The sequence below is a fragment of the Vigna angularis genome, chromosome 4 (genome assembly GCF_016808095.1).
Source record: "Vigna angularis cultivar LongXiaoDou No.4 chromosome 4, ASM1680809v1, whole genome shotgun sequence".
Lineage (NCBI taxonomy): Eukaryota > Viridiplantae > Streptophyta > Magnoliopsida > Fabales > Fabaceae > Vigna > Vigna angularis.
In genome coordinates, this window is record NC_068973.1 from 40791209 (window position 1) to 40804655 (window position 13447).

Below are 13447 nucleotides of genomic sequence, written 5' to 3' on the forward strand. Positions count from 1 at the left end.
GACTTTCTAATACCTAAATACAGTCAGTGATGTTAGAAATATATTTATATTATCGACTGATTAAAATGAAAAATGCAGTGCTGTCAAACACGGTTACCGACCTAAATTCATTAGATTCATAAACATTTACAACTTAGTGAGTTAATTCACTTGGTTAATAAATTTTAATTTAATTCGACTTAATGATTAAATAAGTTTGTTTATTTAATTATAATTTTTTTATTTTAAAATAATAATATTTTTTTCTATTTTTAAAACTAAAATAATTTTAATATAAAATTATGTTAAATTTTAAAAGCAATTTATAATAAAAATAATACAATCTAAAAATTATTTTAAATTCTAAATTTAATTTAAAAATAAATATAAAAAATTAAATTAAATAGATTACAGAGTTAATTTAAAGGATTCCGAATTAACCAAATCCTCAGTGGATTCTGTAACATCTAAAAAATATAACTTTAAACTATACTTAAGGATCCTTACATTTATAATAAAATAGAACAGTTACAGGAGAAAAAATAAAGTTAATGTACAGTTATCCTAAAATAACCATAAATTTAAAACTTTAAAGAAATTTATATTGCTACTATTACAAGTACAAATCGAACGGTCATACAATCAAAGTATAAATCGAACGATCCTAGACTAATACCAAAAGAGTACAAGACCGAACGGTCTTGTTCTAAAACTACCTTCTTCTTCCGGCACTTGCTCCAAAGAAGCTTTTGCACCTTTTGCTCAAACCCACAAAGTGATCATTGCAAAGACAAGGATGACCGAACGAACAACATGACAAGATAGGAAAATAAGGGTAGGCTAGTGTAATTTAGATAACTATGAAAACATCCAATTCATACAAACATATAATACAATCATACATCTATAGAAATCATACAAGCATGTTATGACCGACCACTTTACACTAACCGTCCGGACTAGTATGAATATAAGCTATGGTCGTTTGTGCAGTCGTGGGTGGTAATCTCAAAACCTTATGATTATCATAACATGGAAATCCCTTGAGTTGCCACACGAGGTTAGCCCGTTATTTCTCACCTTAGTTCAAGGTAATACATACCGCCCAGGCTAGGGCCTCCTGCTATTCTCACCACATGCATTACCATTCTCTACTTGAGACTCGGTAACCATTAGAATGTCAGGATGAACGCCAATACTAAGCTTCCCCTATTCATACTTTTACCACAATACAACCAACCACTGAGACATTCCTCCTTGGAATTCTCTTTCAGATCCATAATATAATTGTCACATCATACTTTCTCATCCCATCACAATTATCACACCATAACTTAATACCATCATACTTTCACATTACATTAGAATTATCACTATTCCTCATCCATCACATCTTTAAATAAATATCACACACAACAGTAAAACAAAAATCCCACCTTTGAACACGACCGAACTGAAGAGATCAACATAAACTATGGACAAGACCGAACAGAAGAACACTTCCTATATATGAATATGACCGAGTGGTCATCTAGAGATTAAGACTTATGCATGAGCCAAACACTATTAGCTTAGACCGAACACTATTAACTTGATCCAAATACTATTGAATTAGACCGAACACTTATTGGTTAATGTCGACCACTAGTAGACCATACCGAACACTATTATCTTAGACCGAACACCCTTAGATTCAATACAAGTAACAAGCTAAGTAATATGAAGAGACCGAGTGCTAGTCCACGACCGAGCGGTCATTAAACAGATAAGACCTATAACAGACTGAACGCTATATTGAATTTAATAGTAGCACAAGACCGATCGGTTATTAACTGAAATTCCATAATAGCATAACTAAGTTAAGACCAAGCACCCAAGAATATCGAATAATCGTTAACAGGTAAGGTCTCATAGAGACCAAACAGAGTTAAGACCGAACACCAGCACTAAACTAAATTCTAGTGTATAATTGTTCTGTCATTAACTGAAAACTCCACAGAAGTAGAATTCTGTTAAGACCGAACATAGTGGGAAGATTGTACGGTCCATGAAGGTCCTTCAGCAAACTACATAATTCTGTAGAATGACTGCAAAATTATGAACAACACCAATCTTACCAATTTTATTATACTCACCCAACTTATAATCCTTCAAGCTTATATCATACCTTCTTATACATTAATTAAGAGTACCTAAATCTTTCTAACATCATTACAAGAGTTTCACTCACAGATTTGAGGATCAAGTCTGCAGAATCATGAACTCAATGATCGAGAACCATGTTTACTAGTTTTGGTACAATTTTTGAGTAATTCAGAGGCTCTAACCAGTTCTAAACAACTTGTCCATATTTTTCCTACCGACCAAAACCCAAACGACCACAATTTCCCCATTTTTACCATTTCACTTCCTCACAATCCTCTTGGCCATGAAACAGAATTATGCAGAAAAGCATTCAACATGAATACAACACACATTATCAATGTCAAAAACAAAATCATTCAATTTCACATACATGCAACATCATCAAACAACATTTTCATACATGAAAATCAAGTAATTAAATTAGCTAGCTTCCCTTACCTCGAACCGACCAAACAACTTCTATGCTCCATAAATTTGTGCCCAATTTCAGAAATTCTATAAACACCTAAAGCTCACCGATTTATGAGAAGAGTTCAACCAAAGGACCAGAAATGTGATTAGAATTGGGAAAAGAACACTGATGAACACATACAACCAGAAACTTGGCTTGCATGAAAATCAAGTAATTAAATTAGCTAGCTTCCCTTACCTCAAACCGACCAAACAACTTCTATGCTCCATAAATTTGTGCCCAATTTCAGAAATTCTATAAACACCTAAAGCTCACCGATTTATGAGAAGAGTTCAACCAAAGGACCAGAAATGTGATTAGAATTGGGAAAAGAACACTGATGAACACATACAACCAGAAACTTGGCTTGCATGTGTTTAAAAGTTACAGAATCTAACAAGAATCTAAGAAGACAAGACTTACCAACTCTAAACAAGACCTTGATCGGTGGAGATTGAAGATCTTGACTCCCACATTGCTTAGACGGTGGCTGTTTGAGGAAAATATGAAAGGAGATGAAGAATTTCTAAAGAGAAGAAGAAGAAGTTTAGAGATAAGAAGGAGAAAAGAAGAGGCTTGAGTTTTAGAGAGATACAGATTCTAAAAAAAAATGAGATGAGCTGAGGGTTTGGGAAATTTCTATAAAATGTTAAATCTCTTTTCTTTGACACATTTGTCTCTCCCTTCCACCTGTCATTTTCAGGGTTTGACATTCTTCCCATCAATAAAAATTTTCGTCCTCGAAAATTAAGACATATTAAAGAACAGATGAGAGAACAACTCCCTCATGACATCTTCAAATTTTTTTTTAGGTAGAGTCACCTGTTCATCTATCTCCAAATAACTTTAACTAGACCGATGGAATTTCCTCTAAGTTACTTAGGTAGGCTCTCCATAATGTTGATCAGCTGCAACTTGACCGAACCGTTATACTGGAGTAAGGACCGAACGATATTAAGGGAACCGAAGTATAACTCTAAAGTTAGGATCAAAAGGTAACGTTTTAAATAAGGATGTTAAAATGATGAAAAGAAGACCGATGTCATTTTGAGGGTTTGACAAATTCGATTTAAAATTCATCCTATCAAAATTTTAATTTTTTTTAATCAAACTTAATTTAAATTTATAATGTTCAAAATTAATTAATTATTTTTAATTTATTTTGAAAGTATTGAAAAATATGTTCTTTTCTAATAATTATTTTAGTTTTTTTACAATGGATAAAAATAAGCATACATAGTTAGCATTTCATTTTAAGTGAAGTTTAATATATCTAATATGTGAATATTTTAAGAAATTATTTATAATTTTAAAATATGATACGATTCTTATAATATAAAAATATAGTTAAAATTGTATTTTTTATAATTGGTGAACGATTTAAAATAAAATAAACTTTTTAACTATCCTCCCAACCAATTACCCAAAACTTTGCACCTCCAACAACCCCTTAATTTGGACATCATTTATTCATTTTTTATATCATCTTCTTTATGTTTGAATATTACTCCCAACACAAACTAAAAAAAACATTGTTTAATTTTAAACAAAGTGCTTAAAAAAATTGTCAACAACTGGATTTTTTTTTTCATTAAAATGAGAGTTGAAAAGGAAAGAAAAGAAAAATTAATATTGTTTAAATTAAGGTTTATATAACAAAATAAATATTCGGTATACATATTTTATTTTTAACATGATTAATTAAAAATTTTATAAATAACGTTCAATACTTTTTCCTTTTTTTATTACATTTGTATTTTTCCTTCTTTTTTTTCAAATACATCCATCAACTAAATATTACACGACCTAAACAGAGAGTTAGCAGTTAATGTGATGTGATGGAGATAACTTAGTTGGGTGAATAAAGATATTTGACATATTACCATAAAAGAAAGTACTCTGAGGGTGTGTTTAGTTGGAGGTAATTGGGGGAGACTGATTGGGGGAGAGTGATTGAGTGGATTTGAGGAGATTTGAGGGTGATTTTTTTGTGTGTTTATTTGAGTGGATTTGAAGGTAATTGAGAGTGAATTTTGGGTTGAAGTTTGTGAGAATTAGTGTAAGATTTGATTGATGTGACGATTTTAAAAAATTAGTTTAATTGGTAGAAATTGAAGATTACCAAAATGTCCCTAGGTATTAAAGTAATGTAAAATTATATTTGTTAATGTTATATTTAATTGTAAAAATGTTTATTAAAAGTTAAAAATTTGGAATAATTATTAAAAATAATTTAAAAAATATAATTAAATTATACTTGATTGAAATTAATTTTTTATTATTATCTAATCACTTTTCTAAATCGGATTTCGTTTTCGTCAAACTTTGTCTTTAAAACATGCTTTTCAAATAGGAAAATGTTTTTTTCTAAATAAATGTCTGCTGTGTTACTGTTGACAGAACACGGTTTTAGTTAATATGATCGTGTTACAATTTTCTGTTTTATTTTATTTTGTTGAATATTTTAGATTATTTAAATAATAAATGTGTACACTTTTTTATGGAAATTTTGAATCATGCAACAATGGTTATGGAAAAATTTAAAAGTCAAGGGCACATGAGTAATTGATCTTACTATCTCTCCAAATCTTCTCAGCCGGGTGGGTGACCAAAAAGAACTCCATCCCGCAAATCAGTCACGTTCCTTCCGCGCAAATACAGTTAAGTGAACACTCAATATTGCTTTTCATCGCTTTCCAATCTTAGTAAACAGTAAATACCCTCCAAGTGAACACACCCTGAAAGATAAAAATGCAGTGAAAGTTAGATACCACATTTAAAAACAATGACCTAACCACAAAACATTAGCTTTGTCCCTAATAAATGACATGTTTCATTTAAGCTGGTGTCGGTGGTGAAAAGTAGGAGAAAAACACCATTATCCCATAACAAAACCTATAAAACATTATTTGGTTTATGCCTTTGCTAAATCACTTATTTGGTTGGAAAAATAGAAATAAAATGGAAGAAAAATTAAATATAACATTAACAATTATCATTTTATATTATTTTAATAATTAGGAGTATTTTTGATAATTTTTAATATTATTAATTAAATAATTTTTTTTATTTGTCACATCAATTAAATTCTATATTAATTTTCAAAACTTTTATTTCAAATCTACTTTTAATTATCCATGAATCCACCAAACAAACAACAACAAAAATTATCCTCAAATTCATTCAAATTATTTTCCCAAATCACTACAAAATAAAAAAGCATAAGAGACCGACTCCTCAAACTGCAGGCCAAGTATTGAGTTGGTTTAATTCTCAAATAAATTATTTTCTTAAAGATACACAATCTCTTATTATTTAAATAGAATAGAAAAACAAAATGTATGATGTAATTCAATTTCCCATAGTAGATTTAATTATTTATAAAATCAAACAATTTCTTAACGAAAACATTTTTTAAGAGAAATTTCTTCTGTAAAATGTTAACCCTTTTTCTAAAAATTTACATTTTTCAAAATAAATTCATGCTGACTTCAATTTCATAACATAACATGATGATTTTATTAAAAAAAACAGAAAATCATGAAAACTATACGAAAAGGATAAAACTACATCTTAAATTTACGCAAAAAAAAAACCTATAATATTGATACATCTTTTCATACAACTTCTGTTGTTATTAACTCACTCCTTTATTCATTCCAATACATAGTTTTTTCAGTTTTTTTTATTTGTATCAATAAATCTACATTTTTCTTATTCAAATTCGTTTTATAATTTTGTCTATATATTTTTTTTCTCCCAATCCTTTATAATATTACAATAGTGTTGTTCGATCAGCTCAACTGATTGAATTGGAGACCAGAATAATAAACAAACTGCTTAGTATGTAAAATGAAAAGTTTCATTATAATAACCGATAAAAAAAATGATCGATCAGACCTGTAATTTAAAAAATAAACAAAATAGTTTTAAAATAAAAATAATCAATTATTGTATCAAGTACTGTTATTCTATTATAAAACATGTAATTTAGTCATTGTGTCCTAATTTCAGATAATATATTATATTGATTTTTCATATTTTATTTTATTGGAAAACTTGATATTGTTGCATTATATTAATTTAATTATTATGATATATTTTACTGAGATTTTTATATTTATTTTGAATGTTAAAAATCAAATATAATATTTTATTTTAGTTTTTAGCATTATAAAATTAATATCATAATTATCTGACAACGTTAAGTAAATTATTTAACAACTATTCAACTATTTAAAAATAAAATGAATACATTAGCGTAATAAATAATCGATCAAATGTTCACTATGTTAAATAGTTCACTCTTTACATAACATCTCGTCTAAAATACAAATTATTAGTGTTATGTACAAGGTTACATAATATTAAGTTTACTTTTTCAACAAATAGATTATACAAAAGCGTTCAAACTAAAATGTAAAAATCATTCAATGACATTCTTTACTTCCACTCATAACATATATGTATTTGATTTATTCTCTGTTCACATCAAATAGGTGGAAGAAAAAGAAACAAAACAAAAAGAAAAGAAGAAATGATAAGTTAGTGTTCAAAAGAAAAAAGAATTCTCATTTCAACAATCTGAATCTTAGAATAGATTAAATCATCATGTATAAAATTTCATATCTCAAATAATATACATATAAATATCTATAGACTTTATTATTCATGTACATACATAGAATTTCAGTAAAAGTATGTACTCGTATTAGTATTTTTAAATGTAAAGTTATCACACATACTATTTATGAGGTTAATCTTTCACGCTTAAGATCAGAAGGCTATGGTAAATACCTCATACCACTCTCTCTCTCTCACCCATTCATTTCTATATGAATTGAATGGTTGGTAGAATATCACGATATTTTATTTACGAATTCTAGTTTATCAAGAATGCAAAAACAATCACAATGCATAAAATCTCTCGTTGAGATTCTTCTCACATCACATATGAACCCACAATTCCAAATAAACATGAAATGAATCCATATAAACCATTTAAAATCAGCACAAGAACAGAAAAAAAAACATGTATTTGTTTTGCAATAAGGATTGTTACTAAATGCCCAAGCTCTCGCATTTTCTCTCGCACAATGCAACCAATCTCTTACACAACGAATTAATTTGAATTAAGTTATATATCTGCAATGGGGAATGAACGGTGCCCTATCACTGCTCAACTATGAAGCTGACGCTCAACTAGGGATGATAAAAATGTTCAAACATGTACATAAATTTGCGACAAATATTGGTATCTTTGGATGTTTATTATCTCCGGGTATCTAGTATAAAGTATTTTAATACCTGCTTATAAACAAGTCGGATGCAAATATAATACTATCCGTACCCACAAGTATCAATTACTCGCAAAAAATTAGAATAAAAATTTAATTGATATTTTATTAAGTTAAATTTAATTAAATTTAAAATTAACTTATATCTTATTAGATAAAATTTATTTAAAATTTAATTGTAATTTATATTATATTTTATATTTTGTTTTGAAATTTTTTTGAGATTTATTTTAAAAATTTATAAAATATATTTTCTTAAAATATTTACGGATATCCACAAGTACCTACGAGTTTTAAATTTGTAGGTCAAGTTATGGGTATACATTATTTGTGACTGACCCAAACCGTTGTCATCCCACGTTGAGCGTTATACTTGAAAATATGTACCTTTCTAATTCATCACATCACAAATAATAATTAACAAATAATATTTTTAATTCACAATATTAAACTCACAGATACTAAGAGATTCTAGTTATCCTTATTTTATTCATGATCAAGAAACTTAAGAATCACTCACACAAGTAAGTTTCATAAAAGACTCAAACTTCATGTAGGATCACTTGCATGCATGTAAAAGATATAGAGACCAAATAAAATAATAAAATCAATTTTATAAAAATTGATTGGCTAAAGTTTAAGATCTCGCCTCAATAAATTCTAAACACAGTTTCTAATATTCAATATTCAAATGAATAGAAAGACATTGAAATCTTAAAAAAAAGATAACAAAAAGAACAACTCTAGGAACTATATCATAGAATAAAATACTTTTGGATAATGAAACTCTAAAATAATTGAATTAATTATTTAAAACATATTATTATATTTTTCAAGCTCTAACCCTTGAAGAGCACCAGAGTTTCAGAGTTTCAGAGTTTCAGAGTTCGAAGAAGAGCGCAGCTTAAATCGCTCCTTTCTCTGCGGACAGCGAAGCTATTCCCTTCTCTGCGACGGAAAGGTGATCGAGAGGCGTGGCAATGCCGACTTCCGCCGCACCGTTCAACACTTCCAGCCATGCCGCCAACACGGTTCCCCTCTTCCTCTTCACGCACGCCGTCATCATCTTCCCCAAATTGGAATTTGGAGCAATAATCACTGCAACTTTTTTACTAATTTAGAATATTTTGTTTGGGTAAGTTTTATAAGATTAAATTAAACTTAAAATTCATATATATAAAAATCATACGATAGAGTTTATGGTTACAAAATTTGTATTTTTCATATCATTTCATCATTCTCCATCTGTGGGATCCCAAGGGGTTTTTTCATCAACATCCAGGTTTTCTTATTCCTAGGAGTAACTAAATAGCAATTGCTAAAAAGTTCTGTATCCACTATTTTGGCGTCGTTCACCTCATCTTCGTTGCGAAACGGATATCTAGTTTTTGGCGTGTGCTTTGACCTTATGGCATGACGCCATTTGCCAACATTCTTATAGTATCAGAAGAGGCCAAGATCATCACAATACATTCTTATGTTATTTGTTTCATCTTTGTCTGGTTTCAAAATCACAACAGTCAAAGCCAGATTGCAGCAGAATTTTAACAACTAAAATAACTAAATAAATCTATGAACAACCAGAAGGTTCAGAGCTTTAATTTTGTTCCACATTGGGGTTTTGGTTACTTTTGAAGTCGTTTGTTATCTTCTCTCTTGTGTGTCACGAAAACCGTGTGTTAAAAAAAAAGATGAATTTTAAGAATAATTTAATTTTATAAAATCCAGATGTAAGTTCAAGTTTATACTCCTTCATTTATATTAGTGATCTAATAATGATAAACATGATTCTATCAAATTATAAATCTCGAAATGAGGTTGGAATAATTACTATATTATTTCAAGAAAAAAAAATGACTTTTGAAGTAAAATTAATTCCTACATGTACATTATAAGTTTATTTTCTTTTAATTGATGTGAAATTTTCAGCATATAACAATTTTGTGATTAGTTTGTTTAAACATTTTAGAATTAAATTTTTTATTTTATTTTATCGTCTATGATTGTTTTGGCCGATTAGTTTAAGGTACCTTAAAATATATATGATACGTTGAAATTAAGAACTAATATGTTATATTTTATTATACTTCAATCTTAATTTGATAATTTTTTAAAGTGAATTTTAAAATAATGCATTTATGAAAGCATGGTAATTTATATGAGTTTTTTATTGCACATCTAGTTTTACCGGCTTCTCTAATATTTGTTAGATGTTGTAAAAGGATCAAGTTCAATTATCTAATTATCGAGAATTTTACGTGGGTGTTGGAGATGGGGGTAAAACAAGTTTTTGGTATTATATTTAGTTTTTTTTTTTTTTTTGAGAAATCTATTGCTAGTTTCAATTGTACAATGATGTGGCCATTAATCTAAAAGTTATTTCTAGAATAGAAGATTGACTTATTTCCTAATATGTTGCAGATAAGTTGTCTACTTACAAACTCAGGTTAGATGACTACGCTCTTGATAAAGATTATGAATATGATGAAGTTGTTTTAATTAAGTCTGATTATGAGTTGTTAACTCAGAAGACAGTTACAAAATTCTTTCACAAAAAGTATTGGTTATAATTCTAGCGTGTGATAATATTTGGAATTTTTGCATCTCCTTTTGGGACGATTGGCTTTGGAAGCTTTTTGCAATACGCTTTTAGTGGATGTTAATTTACAAAATATAGGAATCCTATTAATGCTTAAAGTAATTGGAAACTAACTATTATATTCTTTTATTGTTCGATTACTTTATAACTTTGAGATTAGTTTCAAGATATTTTTAATCATATTATAGATTGCATTTCTATGTCTTTTTCTTTTTCTTGGAAATATTTCGTAATACTAGAAGTACTCAAATACAATATATTCGTCTAAAGCACGACAATCCTCTCATTTGAAATGCAAGGTGCTCGAAATTCTAACCTGATGATTGTTTCGTGTTTAAAACCCCAAAAAAAAGTTATATATACAAAAGAGAAGTTTCAATGTTTTTAAATTTGATTTTAAATCTCCAAAGTTATAAGAATATTTTACGTTGGAAGTGAGGGAGGTAACCACACGAAGAAATACCGAAACAAAAGGACAACTCGTGTCAGGATATTCGAGAGATAGAGACTAATCATGGTTTTAACAACAGCAACGTGGTTAAAGGACAAGAATGAGAGTCCTGATAATGTGGAAAAGAAAACCCTGAAGACAAAAATAGACAAAAATACTAACATATTTGAAGCCATTTACAACCTCAAAACATGAAGACTGAGCAGACAGGTTTTTTCTCAGAATGGAGACGACGTGGTTCTACATGGAGCACTGGTTCCCTGAGGGCTATTCTCTGAAGAAGATAAAGAGAACTGCAACTGAAGCAAAAACATAATTTCAGAATGCATTAACTCTCTTACTCTGTTGTTAATTAATTTCCGTACACACCCAACATCAACCACAAATAAGTTGGATTAATATCTAACCAACTCAACCCTCTTTATTTCTACTTTCCCCTTTCGTTTCACATTAATTTTAACCAAAAATATCTCACTCGTTTTAAATTCAAATTGATACTATTTAAACTTATTAAATATATTAATAGACTCAAATAAAATCCTTATTGTTTAGATTAAAAAAAAGTCTCAAATTTTTTTAGTATCAATTGTTTTTTATCTCAAAAAAAGTTTCAATTTTTTTTAATATTAATTACTTTAGACTTCTAAAAAATGTCTCAAAAAATTCAAAAAATAAATTTTAAATAAAATTATAATAAAAGAATCCCTGTTTAAAATTTATTTTAGATCTCTCAAACTTTTCAACGGCTCATGTTAGATTTTGAGTTTGACAAGTCACGACATTAAATTAAACATATATTAATTTTTAGTGTATTTTGTTAAAAAATATTACAGAACCAAGAATTTTATTATTTATTTTACATGTCTGTTTATACCGGGATTACATATAAGTCTCCCTTTACATGTAAACCTGGAAAGATGTAAGCAGGAAAGCAGAAGAAAATATGAAAAAGGAGCCCCTGAAAAGTTAAAAAATACAAAAAAAAAAAGAATTTTAACAGTTAAACTGCTCACATAATATTATAGAAATTTTTAAAAACAAATATATGATTAAAAATATAATAAAATATTTACAACATAAAAATATTAATATAACTAATTATATTATGAATATTTTATTATGTTTGGATAGATAATTAACTGACCTAACTGATTATTTTCTAATATGACTCATTAATATTCATATTAAAAACTTTATTATTATAAAATAAATAATTAAAATAATAAATTAAATTAAATTATTTTATAAAACTTTAATTATATTAAAGTGTATTATTTCATTTAATTAAATCATTTCACAATTTTTCACTCTTTTGTTTTTACTTTCTTTTAATAGGAATAATTGAACTTCTTATATTCCATAGTTTTTTTTTTTCCTTTCCATCATCTCCTAAATGTAAACACAGCTTAGAAGTTAAATTAAAAGGGGGATTTCAACGTGAATTCATTATCTGCGGGATGGTTTGGGTGTTTGTTACTGAGCTACGGATTCTAATAATTCATTTTATTTTAGTTTAAAAAAATTCTATGGAGAAAAAGTTACCCAGAGATATGACTTTATTCTTTTCCTTAAAAGGCTGCTTATAGAATAGGGAATATTTGAAAGCAGACATTACTGAAAGGGCTAAGATCCAAGGTTTAATATCTAACCTCTTTCAATTCTTTTCTCAGTCTCGAATTCTCTTCCGTCAACCGAGCAATTTCATCTTCCAAACCTTTTCTATAAGCCTGCTCGAAACAAATAGAGAAAATACACACACGGTTTAACAGATTTGAATTTCGAGCATTAACAAAGATTCATTAAGAAAGATTCAAACACACATACACGCATAACGAAGGAGAGTGAGTACCTGTTTTCTGGCTCTGGAGCGAACCGCGGATTCTCGATTCTTCATGATGCGATTATGGTGTTGATCTTGGTGGCGTGTGTTGTTGTTGGAGTGGAAGGAAGCGTTGGAGAGAGAGAGAAGAGAGTGGTGGTTGTGAGAGGGAGAGAGAGAGAGGAGAGAAGAATGAGAAGAGGAGTGGTTGAAGTCAACGGGGGAGTTGGAGAGGGAGGAGAGTTTGAGGTCGTTCCAGACATGTTCAACGGAAGGAGGAGGAGGAGGAAGGAGGGTTTGAGAGAGAGAGGAAGAAGAAGGAGAAGAAGGAGAAGGAGAAGAGAGTGAGTGAGAAAGATGGGGCCAACAGTCACATGGAGATGATGATGCCATCGCTTTCTCTCTCACATAGAAAAAATGTGTGGAGGTTTGGATGGCGGTGAGGCCATGCTTCCCAACCCTTTGTTTCTCTTTTTACCGAGTTTGGTAATGAGAAGGCTATTGCCACATTTGGGGTCGACAAGGGGACCCACACCATTAAACCCACAAACCCTTTTTTTCCTCTTTTCCCACGATTTTCCTTTCTTTCCTTCAATATTCAAGATATCATCTCATACCAATAAATGTTAATTAGTAAGGACAAAGTTGGTGAATGCACTCCCTTTTGATTCAATTCATCCATATTCTTACATACAGGAGATTCTCT

The 13447-nt window shown here is 29.2% G+C and overlaps 1 pseudogene; it reads right to left on the minus strand.

Annotated features, from left to right (window-relative positions):
• Positions 1-10931: 10931 nt before the first annotated feature.
• LOC108342491 (bZIP transcription factor 27-like) lies at positions 10932-13205 on the minus strand (annotated as a pseudogene).
• Between the last annotated feature and the right edge of the window lie 242 nt (positions 13206-13447).